We start from the raw sequence: 10549 nt of genomic DNA on the forward strand, positions 1-10549 counted from the left end.
TTTGTTGTCTTGGTTACACATTAAACAGCATTAATGTTTTCTCGCTAGAACAGTCGCATAGTCTCCGGTACTCCCGAAAATTACGAAAATTTTGTTTTTTTTTAATACTATCTTACGACTATATTAACAGTGCTATTATTTACAACCCAACAGTGTATTTCTTTTGTTCAAAAACGCGCTATTGCCCGTTTTTACGAGTGGTTTCTGTGCTACGTAGTGTTTGTTAAGATTGTGTACCTATTTTTGTCCTTTTCCTTCTGAATCAACAATCCAAATACAGTTATCCGTTCGATCCTCCATCGCTCATACTTTTTTCCGTTAAAAACAGTGATTTTTTTTTCAGTTCTAGAAACTTCCAAGAAAACAATCTTCTGTGACGTCGTTTGTTTAGGATATTTTTTCACACCACGTGTGCTTTGGTTTCCATGGATTGTTTTTATATTATTTTGAATTTGCTCCAAAACGTTTTTTTACTTTTAATTTTGACTTTTCTTCAATTGTCTTGACATTTTTCAGTGTAAATGGCGTCTGGTGCGGAAAACCTTATGAAAAAGATTCAGGAACTAATTTCCTCCACATCGCCTACTGCTTGACCCTCTAAAAAGGAAGTCCCACAGGGAACAATTGACCATTGACTCAGACAGTGAAGTTGGATCAGAACAAGATACTGCTCGGCGTATCCCGTTTTCAGCTGATAACCAGGAAATGGCCTTGCCATTGCACCCTCAACCACTCCGAATGCCGAAAATAAGAAACGGGGGTTAGGTATGTATTTATTTATATAATTTGTACATTTATTTATAACAATTACAAGTAAAATAGCCATAATTGTACCATTTATGCAGTGTATATGCAATTCCAAAAATCTCGCAAATGCGCTATAGGACACAAAAAATAAATCTATTTTTTTATCTACCGCATTCAAAAAGCACGTAGCTCTCGTGAGTTTATAAATAAATTAGTGCGGCTCGCTCTACTATATAGAATACGTCATTGTTATGACGTCCTCGAGAGTGAGACTCTGGTACAAAAAAAAAATAATTGGGCCAGTATATCATTATTAGATAAGTGATCGTTTATTAGTTGAAAAAAATATTTAAGCAAAGCAATACCTCTACTTGTCTCTAGGGAGTGGTAATTGGTCATGCCTAATATATATAAATCGATGGGTAAAGCCAAGGGTAACGTCCATAGAGCCGCGAGAATAAAAAAACCTTAAAAAAAATTTATGGACTCTTTCAATGCGTAAAGTGTATGTTAATTCATGTGGAGCGAGCCCAGATGATAACTGCAACAGAAGCGGTACATGATTACCAGAATGCTCATAAAGAATGTTTCATTACAGTTTCAGTTGTTGTTTCAGTTAAATTTAAAAGCAGTTTCCGAGTTGTTGCTCTGAAGGGGTACTGTCAGTACCTAAAACAGGGCAAGAAAGTGGTGGTTCTCCTCCAGAATGTTATTTTTTTTTTTTAACCGAATTTTCGAAAAAAAAAAGACGATGGAGACGTGTCCCGTATTCTGGTTAGGTTAGGGGTTAGTGACCGGATAAATCGTCAAAATTAAAATTCAACAAACCTTTAAACGGCGATGTGAGGTCATGAAAAGTGATGAAACAAAAACTAGGTTGAATAGGTTACGAGTATAAGTATTTAACCCAATTTTTGTTTCATCACTTTTAATGACTTCATATCACTTTTTCAATGTGTGTTCTGTTGTCATTGTGGTGATTTATCATGCAACCTGATTGCATTTATCAATTATCTTTTAATTTTAATTAATTTATTTATTTCATCGACACTCGTGGCGGTTTTCGATAAACTTAGTGTGGCTTTCTTCAGTCGCCCTATGTATTATGATTATATATAAAATTTATGATCAATATGGTTCCATGCTAACTCAACACGGTGACTGTTCAACACACTTTTAAAAAGTGATATAGAATCATTAAAAACGATGATTTGTTTAAACCTAACCTAACCTAACCTTACCTAACCTAACCTAACCTAACCTAACCCAACCTAACCTAACCTGACCTAACCTAACCTACTTAACCCAGTAAAAAAAAGTTTTTGTTTCATCACTTTCCATGACTTTACATAACTTTTTAAATATGTGATGAATTATCATTTTGATAATTTATCCGGTCGCCGATCAATATAATATAGAAACCCAACTTACGACTTGTAGTATGATATCGAAAAAAGAAATAAATTCACAAACCTTTCTTCTTTTTTTCGTCTTTTGATGAGTTCAAAACATTGTAGACGATAGATGGCGTAGCGGTTTCGGGGAAAATTAGGTTTTTTGTTATTATTCTTCTTATGCTGTGTACCTAAGTGTCATATTTATGTGTGAATAAAAATTATATATAATAATAGTAATTATTTATTTTTTGGAATAACTTTACTGAGTAAAACCTAATATTGTAATATTTAATTATCGAAGATAATATTAGCGAATTCTAAAAGAAAATCTGAAAGAGAAAAATCACCAAAATAATAAAAAAAAAAATCAGTCCTAGATGTGACCGTATCCTTTTCTGATTTTTCTGTTTCAGATTTTCGTTTAGAAATCGCTAATATTGTCTTCGATAATTAATAAATTAAAAAAATCATTTTCGTCAGGAGGTGAGGGAATGCAATTCAGAGCGGCGGGCGCGGGTAAAGCGCGGGAGTAACTGGGACGCACTTAACGGCCCTCGACGTGTTTTCAAAATTTTCTTATTTAAAAATAAAATATTTATTTTATTTAAATTTCAGAATCGAACTCATAACGTCATTCTTAGTGTAGAATAATAAATTTAGCCGCGGTTCGGTGCAGCGGGGCCGGCGATGAGTGGGATCTGATATCGAGTAGCGGCCGCGGGTGGACGGCGGGAGTAACTGCGACGCACCCGATGACGCCATTTGCCCCGGGCACGGTGTGATTTAAAAGAAAAAAAAAAAAAAACTTTTTTTTTGACGTATTTTATTTCAGAATCTAATTCGGAACGCCATTCTTAGTGTAGAATATTAAATTTAAAGGTTTCGGGAGCATTGGGACCGGAGCTGCCAAGATCTCATTTCGGATGATAGCCGCGGGTAAACGGCGGGAGTAAACGGGCCGCACTTAATGGCCCTCAATGTGAAATTGTAATTTATTTATTTTTATAGATTTTTATTTCGGAATCGAATTCGGAACGTCATTCTTGTAGCGTAGAATAAAAAATTTTAAATGTTACGGGAGCATTGGGACCGGAGCGGAGCTGAGAGGATCTCATTTCGGGTGGTAGCCGCGGGTAAACGGCGGGAGTAAACGGGCCGCACTTAATGGCCCTCAGTGTGAAAATGTTTATTTTTTAGTTTTCTTATCATGTATGTATGTATGTATGTATGTATGTATGTACGTATGTACGTATGTATGTATGTATGTATGTATGTATGTATGTATGTATGTATGTATGTATGTATAATTTAACATTTCGATAGTGAGAAGACGTGAGCGACGAGGGTAAATTTATTTTTTCGAGACCGAGCGTGAGCAGTCGGGCAGACGGCCGGAGATGAGGCGACGCGGCTCGCGCTACTGCGGCCGGTTCCGCGAGAGGCCCGACCGCCCGGGCGTCCGTCTGAGCGCAGTCGAGGAGTCGGAGCGGGCGCATCGCGGTCTGTAATAGTCGGTGAATTTGTTTTATTCGAATCCCTTTTAAAATCGTTTTCTTACTATGCATGTATGTATGTATGTATGTATGTATGTATGTATGTATGTATGTATGTATGTATGTATGTATGTATGTATGTATGTACTTGTGTATAAATATACAAAAATCTCTTCACTTTATATGTTTTGTTATGATTTTTTTTTTCTCCTATTTACATATGTTTTAAAAGTAAAATTTTATTATTATTTTTTTACACTTCACAGACGAGTGTTTTTGGACTCTTGTAGAGGTAAAAATGTTAATTTTTAATTGAATATATTTTTAAAAAATGTACGTGTAAATATGAATTTATTTGATTTAATTTCAATGTCGTCTATTAAGTTTTTTTTTTTTAACTCAACAGAATAAATGATATAATATAACAATTCTAAAATGTTGCCTAGTCTTGTGGGTGCCGGGTGAATTTTCTTTATGTATCAGGTTAGGTTAGGTTAGGTTAGGTTAGGTTAGGTTAGGTTAGGTTAGGTTAGGTTAGGTTAGGTTAGGTTAGGTTAGGTTAGGTTAGGTTAGGTTAGGTTAGGTTAAGTTAGGTTTGGTTAGGTTAGGTTAGGTTAGGTTTGGTTAGGTTAGGTTAGGTTAGGTTAGGTTAGGTTAGGTTAGGTTAGGTAAGGTTAGGTTAGGTTAGGTTAGGTTAGGTTAGGTTAGGTTAGGTCAGGTCAGGTTAGGTGCGATTACAATTTTTGCAAATAGATAAATTGACAAAAAGTTGACAAAAATTTTTGCCAATAAAATTTATGCCAATATAATTTTATGCCAATAAAATTTTATGCCAATAAAATTTTCTGCCAATAAAATTTGATGCCAATAAAATTTTCTGCCAATATAATTTTATGCCAATAAAATTGTATGCCAATAAAATTTTTTTGCCAATAATTATTAGCAAAAAATTGATCTTTGTCAATGGAATTTAAATTTAAAAAAGTAAAATAAATACAAAACAATACAAGAACAACGCGTCAACTCAACAGAGATCAAATGGGAAAATAATTCACCGACTCCAGATATTTTCATATCGGAGGGTTCGGCTCGGTAGAACTCCTAACGGGGCCTATAAATAAATCCTACAGATCCCTCAACATAAACATTTAAAAAAATCTTTTGTTATCCTACATGTATTCAAAATGACCGACTTTTGCATCTTTATATATAAATTTTTTGATAGATCTAATACGCCTAAATTTTTAATAAGAGAGCTAGGTATAATGCCGGTAGCCGAAATAACGAATGGTAATATTTTTATAGCCTGAGAATGCCAAATTCTTTTTTTCTCATTTCCTAAATCTGTGTATTTTCTTATTTTTTCACTAACAGATTTTTGAATATTACAGGAATTCGGAATAGCGACATCGATGATATAAGTTATTTTTAAAAAATTTGTCATGTAAAACTATATCGGTTCTATTATGACTAATCGCTCGATCTGTTAGTTATATATTTAGTTAGTTATGTTAGTTATTTATTATTATTATTATTATATATATGTTAAGTTTTTATTTTTATTTGAAATATGTTCTTATTGTGTAAATTTGAAATAACTACGTACCTCTGTATTAAGTTTTTTTAAACTCACCGGGAACGGTCGGTCGGTATCACCGATTAAATGAAATAATTTAAAATTTCCAAAATGCGAATACGAAAGTAAATTTATTTACCGAGACCGAGCGCCTTGTGCCCGGTTTCGCGAGCCGCCCGAGGCCCGACGGCCCGGCCGCCTGCGCGCCTTCGAGGGGTCGGAGCGGGCGCACCGCGCTCGGCGCCGTCCCGAGCGAGAACGCGACCCGGCACAGCTTTGTGCCCGCCGAGTGTGGCGGGCTCTCGATGCACGGCGTTCGCAAACTGCGGCGGCCTATCGGTCGTGTCGGCGGTGTTATTTGCGAGAAACTACGTGACGCCCGCTTCTGCGCGGCGTTCGCGCTCATGTTTTGACTCTGGAGTTCCGCGCGAGCAGAATTTTCAAAAGCAAAGGCGGAGGATTTTATCCCCGTCTCACTGTTGCCTCGCCAAAGGCGTGCGCTTTCGGTGTACACGTTTTACGAATGGGAATTATAAATCGGACGATAGCGTCGTCGCGGGTGCGGTCTCTCTCTCTCGGGCGGGAGCCGTCCTACGCGCGCTTTCTTCGTTTGAAGCAAAAATTTTCCCGCGGAGCTTTCGTCTAGCGACGGTCGCCGAGCGGGAGAATATAGCGGTACGCATAATGAGCGTGACTCGTGCGGGTGACTCCGTCGCGTGTTCTTTAACGCCGTGTTGTCCGCGCCCTCTACGCGAGGGCGGGCCTCTGTCGTTCGGAGGATTAAAAACCCTCCGACGGTGGTGCAGCTCCCTGGTTGATCCTGCCAGTAATCATATGCTTGTCTCAAAGACTAAGCCATGCAAGTCTCAGTAAAAGCCGAATTAAGGTGAAACCGCGAATGGCTCAATATATCAGTTTTGGTTCCTTAGATCGTACACGGTTACTTGGATAACTGTGGCAATTCTAGAGCTAATACATGCAAACGAGGTTCTGACCGGTAACGGGAGGAATGCTTTTATTAGATCAAAAACCAATCGGCGGCGGGGTTCGCGCCCCGTCCGTCGCCATTCGAGATGACTCTAGATAACTTTGAGCTGATCGCACGGTCTAGCACCGGCGACGCATCTTTCAAATGTCTGCCTTATCAACTGTCGATGGTAGTTTATGCGACTACCATGGTTGTCACGGGTAACGGGGAATCAGGGTTCGATTCCGGAGAGGGAGCCTGAGAAACGGCTACCACATCCACGGAAGGCAGCAGGCGCGCAAATTACCCACTCCCGGCACGGGGAGGTAGTGACGAAAAATAACGATACGGGACTCGTCCGAGGCCTCGTGATCGGAATGATTACACTTTAAATCCTTTAATGAGGATCCATTGGAGGGCAAGTCTGGTGCCAGCAGCCGCGGTAATTCCAGCTCCAATAGCATATACTAAAGTTGTTGCGGTTAAAAAGCTCGTAGTTGAAATTGTGTCCTGCGGTGTCGGTCTACCGAATGCGGTACGACAGGCACGTCTGCGGGGCTTCTCGCCGGTGCGTCCACCGCCGGCGTGTGTCGGTCGGCCTCACGGTCGGCCGCGCACCGAGGCGGGCCGTCGCGGCTGTTTACTTTGAACAAATTAGAGTGCTCAAAGCGGGCTAACACTTGCCTGAATATTGTACGCATGGAATAATAGAATAGGACCTCGGTTCTGTTTTGTTGGCTTTCTGATACCAGAGGTAATGATTAATAGGGACGACTGGGGGCATTCGTATTGAGACGTTAGAGGTGAAATTCTTGGATCGTCGCAAGACGGACTAAAGCGAAAGCATTTGCCAAAGGTGTTTTCATTAATCAAGAACGAAAGTTAGAGGTTCGAAGGCGATTAGATACCGCTGTAGTTCTAACCATAAATGATGCCAGCCAGCGATCCGCCGAAGTTTCATAATTTTAACCCGGTGGGCAGCTCCCGGGAAACCAAAGCTTTCGGGCTCCGGGGGGAGTATGGTTGCAAAGCTGAAACTTAAAGGAATTGACGGAAGGGCACCACCAGGAGTGGAGCCTGCGGCTTAATTCGACTCAACACGGGAAAACTCACCAGGCCCGGACACTGGAAGGATTGACGGATTAACAGCTCTTTCTCGATTCGGTGGGTGGTGGTGCATGGCCGCTCTTAGTTGGTGGAGCGATTTGTCAGGTTAATTCCGGTAACGAACGTAACTCTAGCCTATTAAATAGACGTGCAACCGGTATCACGAGGGTCCGTGTGCGCGCGGCTTCGGCGTTCGCGCGTCGGGGTCGTGCGTTTCGCGGTCTTCACTACCGGCGTACAATGAAAATCTTCTTAGAGGGACCGGCGGTATATATAGCCGCACGAGATTGAGCAATAGCAGGTCTGTGATGCCCTTAGATGTCCTGGGCCGCACGCGCGCTACACTGAAGGGATCAGCGTGTCCTCCTTGGCCTAACGGCCCGGGTAACCCGATGAAACCCCTTCGTGATAGGGATTGGGGTTTGCAATTCTCCCCCATGAACGAGGAATTCCTAGTAAAAGCGAGTCACCAGCTCGCGTTGATTGCGTCCCTGCCCTTTGTACACACCGCCCGTCGCTACTACCGATGGATGATTTGGTGAGGTCTTCGGACTGGTGCGCGGAAGCTCTCACGGGCATCCGACGCGTCGGAAAGTTTGACCGAATTTGATCATTTAGAGGAAGTAAAAGTCGTAACAAGGTTTCCGTAGGTGAACCTGCGGAAGGATCATTTCCTGTGTTTAATGTTTGTGCTTTCCATGATATGAAATATTATTATGAAACAAAACATATATTATACATATAAACCATAATCGAACGAATGCTAAATTACTGCGTCGGAGATCGCCCTAGGGCGCCGATGCGAACCGAGAACCGCCGGCGTCGAGCGGAGGAGGGCTCCGTCCTCTATCCGCTCGTCCGGTGAAATTTTACCCGTCGCCGTGAAGGCGGCGGTACAAAATTAATCTTTTTGTCGAATGGAATTATAAACATTTCGAAAACGCAAACCAAATTGTAAAAACCGAAAACTAAAACGTATCTATTTATGTTTGTTTTATCATTATTACCCTGAACGGCGGATCACTCGGCTCGTGGGTCGATGAAGAACGCAGCTAAATGCGCGTCAGAGTGTGAACTGCAGGACACATGAGCATCGACATTTCGAACGCACATTGCGGTCCGAGCAAGACGTAGTTTGTCGACGGACCACTCCTGTTTGAGGGTCGCGCACACAATGCGACCAGACTGTTCTCTCGCCCCCGTCCTCGGACGTGTGGGCGCGCAGAGCGAGCGTTGCCGGCGTCGCCGGGGCCCGCGCGCGTCGTCTCCTCGGAGACGCGCGCCGGGACCTCGGCGTCCGGTTAAATTTGACGAAGTGCTCTCTCGATGCGCGCGATTTCCGCTTGCGTTATACCAAACGCGGAGGAACGCGTGCGAGCCTTGAGCTAGCGACGACGCTGAAAACTGGGCAGTCTACCGCGCGAGCGGTCGGCTGTCCGGGGCGATCTTCGCGCTCTCGGCCGCGCGCACCTCCGCGGACGCTCGTCGGTTTCGCGCCCGCTTGACAGAGTCTGCACGGGCGAGAATACGCGCACACTGTTGCTTTGCGTACTTCTCGAATTTATAAAATTTTTGTTGTCGACCTCAAATCAGGAGAGATCACCCGCCGAACTTAAGCATATCAGTAAGCGGAGGAAAAGAAACTAACGAGGATTCCCCGAGTAGCGGCGAGCGAAACGGGAAGAGCCCAGCGCTGAATCCTGCGGCCCCGGCGGGCCGCCGGGAAATGTAGCGTTCGGGAGGAGAGTTATACATACACGCGCGGTCATTAGTCACGGCTGCCTGTCCAAGTTCATCTTGAACGGGGCCCGCTTACCCGCAGAGGGTGCCAGGCCCGTGGTGACGGTAGCCGGCCGCGACGGTCTCTCTCCCTAGAGTCGGGTTGCTTGAGAGTGCAGCCCTAAGTGGGTGGTAAACTCCATCTAAGGCTAAATACTACCACGAGACCGATAGCGAACAAGTACCGTGAGGGAAAGTTGAAAAGAACTTTGAAGAGAGAGTTAAAGAGTACGTGAAACCGTTCAGGGGTAAACCTGTGGAACTCAAACGAGCGAACGGGGAGATTCATCGTGTCTTCCGTCGGGGCTCGCGCCTCGCGCAAACCTTCGCCTTCGGCTTTCGGGTCGGGGCGGTGGGTGCGCGGGTGCGCCGTCAGGCTCCCGGAGCGCGTGCACTTCTCCCTTAGTATAACACCGCGACCCGTCGCGCCGCGGTCGAATGCGCCGTGCGGTTGACCCGTCTCGCTCTGCGAGGCGGAGCCGCGGTGTCCACGGCCGCGGCGTACATTACGCAGCGACGGTAGAGAACGAGGATCGCGTCCGCCCCTCGCGGGCGTCCGTCGCGCTGCAGCGGCGTCCTTCGCGTGGCCCCCGGCGTCTAGTGCGTCGCGGGTGTCGCGCGTCGGGTGTCCGTCGTTAGCGGCGCGCTCTCGGACGGGACGCGTCCCGGTCGGCGGTGGTTTTGTTTTGGGCACTCACAGGACCCGTCTTGAAACACGGACCAAGGAGTCTAGCATGTGCGCGAGTCATTGGGAACACTGATAAACCCAGAGGCGAAATGAAAGTGAAAGGCCGGCCTCGAGCCGGTCGCAGGGAAGATGCGCGGGCGTCGTCAGACGCCCCGCCGCATTCCCGAGGCGTTTCGAGAAAGCCCCCGTGCGATTATCGAGACGCACTGAGAGCGTACACGCTGGGACCCGAAAGATGGTGAACTATGCCTGGTCAGGTCGAAGTCAGGGGAAACCCTGATGGAGGACCGAAGCGATTCTGACGTGCAAATCGATCGTCCGAACTGGGTATAGGGGCGAAAGACTAATCGAACTATCTAATAGCTGGTTCCATCCGAAGTTTCCCTCAGGATAGCTGGCGCTCGAGAAACATGACGGTTTTCGGACCGCCATTCGCACAGTCTCATCCGGTAAAGCGAATGATTAGAGGCATTGGGGCCGAAATGGCCTCAACCTATTCTCAAACTTTAAATGGGTGAGATCTCCTTCTTGCTCGAAGATGAAGTAGGAGCTCGGATGGGAGTGCCAAGTGGGCCAATTTTGGTAAGCAGAACTGGCGCTGTGGGATGAACCAAACGTCGAGTTAAGGCGCCCAATGAACGCTCATCGGATACCATAAAAGGCGTTGGTCGCTCAGGACAGCAGGACGGTGGCCATGGAAGTCGGAATCCGCTAAGGAGTGTGTAACAACTCACCTGCCGAAGCAACCAGCCTGAATGGATCGCTGTAGCGTTCAGCCTATACTCGACCGTTGCA

At 44.7% G+C, this 10549-nt stretch overlaps 2 non-coding genes and 1 pseudogene across 2 annotated transcripts; all 3 read left to right on the plus strand.

Annotated features, from left to right (window-relative positions):
• The first annotated feature begins 6020 nt into the window (after positions 1 to 6020).
• Positions 6021 to 7960, plus strand: LOC149408380 (small subunit ribosomal RNA). The gene has a single exon (XR_016305634.1). It is a non-coding gene; the product is annotated as a small subunit ribosomal RNA (ribosomal RNA).
• Positions 7961 to 8291: 331 nt separating this feature from the next.
• Positions 8292 to 8453, plus strand: LOC149408381 (5.8S ribosomal RNA). Its single transcript, XR_016305633.1, has one exon. It is a non-coding gene; the product is annotated as a 5.8S ribosomal RNA (ribosomal RNA).
• A 413-nt stretch (positions 8454 to 8866) lies between these two features.
• On the plus strand, positions 8867 to 10549 carry LOC149408382 (large subunit ribosomal RNA; annotated as a pseudogene; the record flags this gene model as incomplete).

This window comes from Hesperophylax consimilis, unplaced genomic scaffold (assembly GCF_061612785.1).
Source record: "Hesperophylax consimilis isolate HC1 unplaced genomic scaffold, BYU_Hcon_1.0 scaffold_374, whole genome shotgun sequence".
NCBI classification, from domain to species: domain Eukaryota; kingdom Metazoa; phylum Arthropoda; class Insecta; order Trichoptera; family Limnephilidae; genus Hesperophylax; species Hesperophylax consimilis.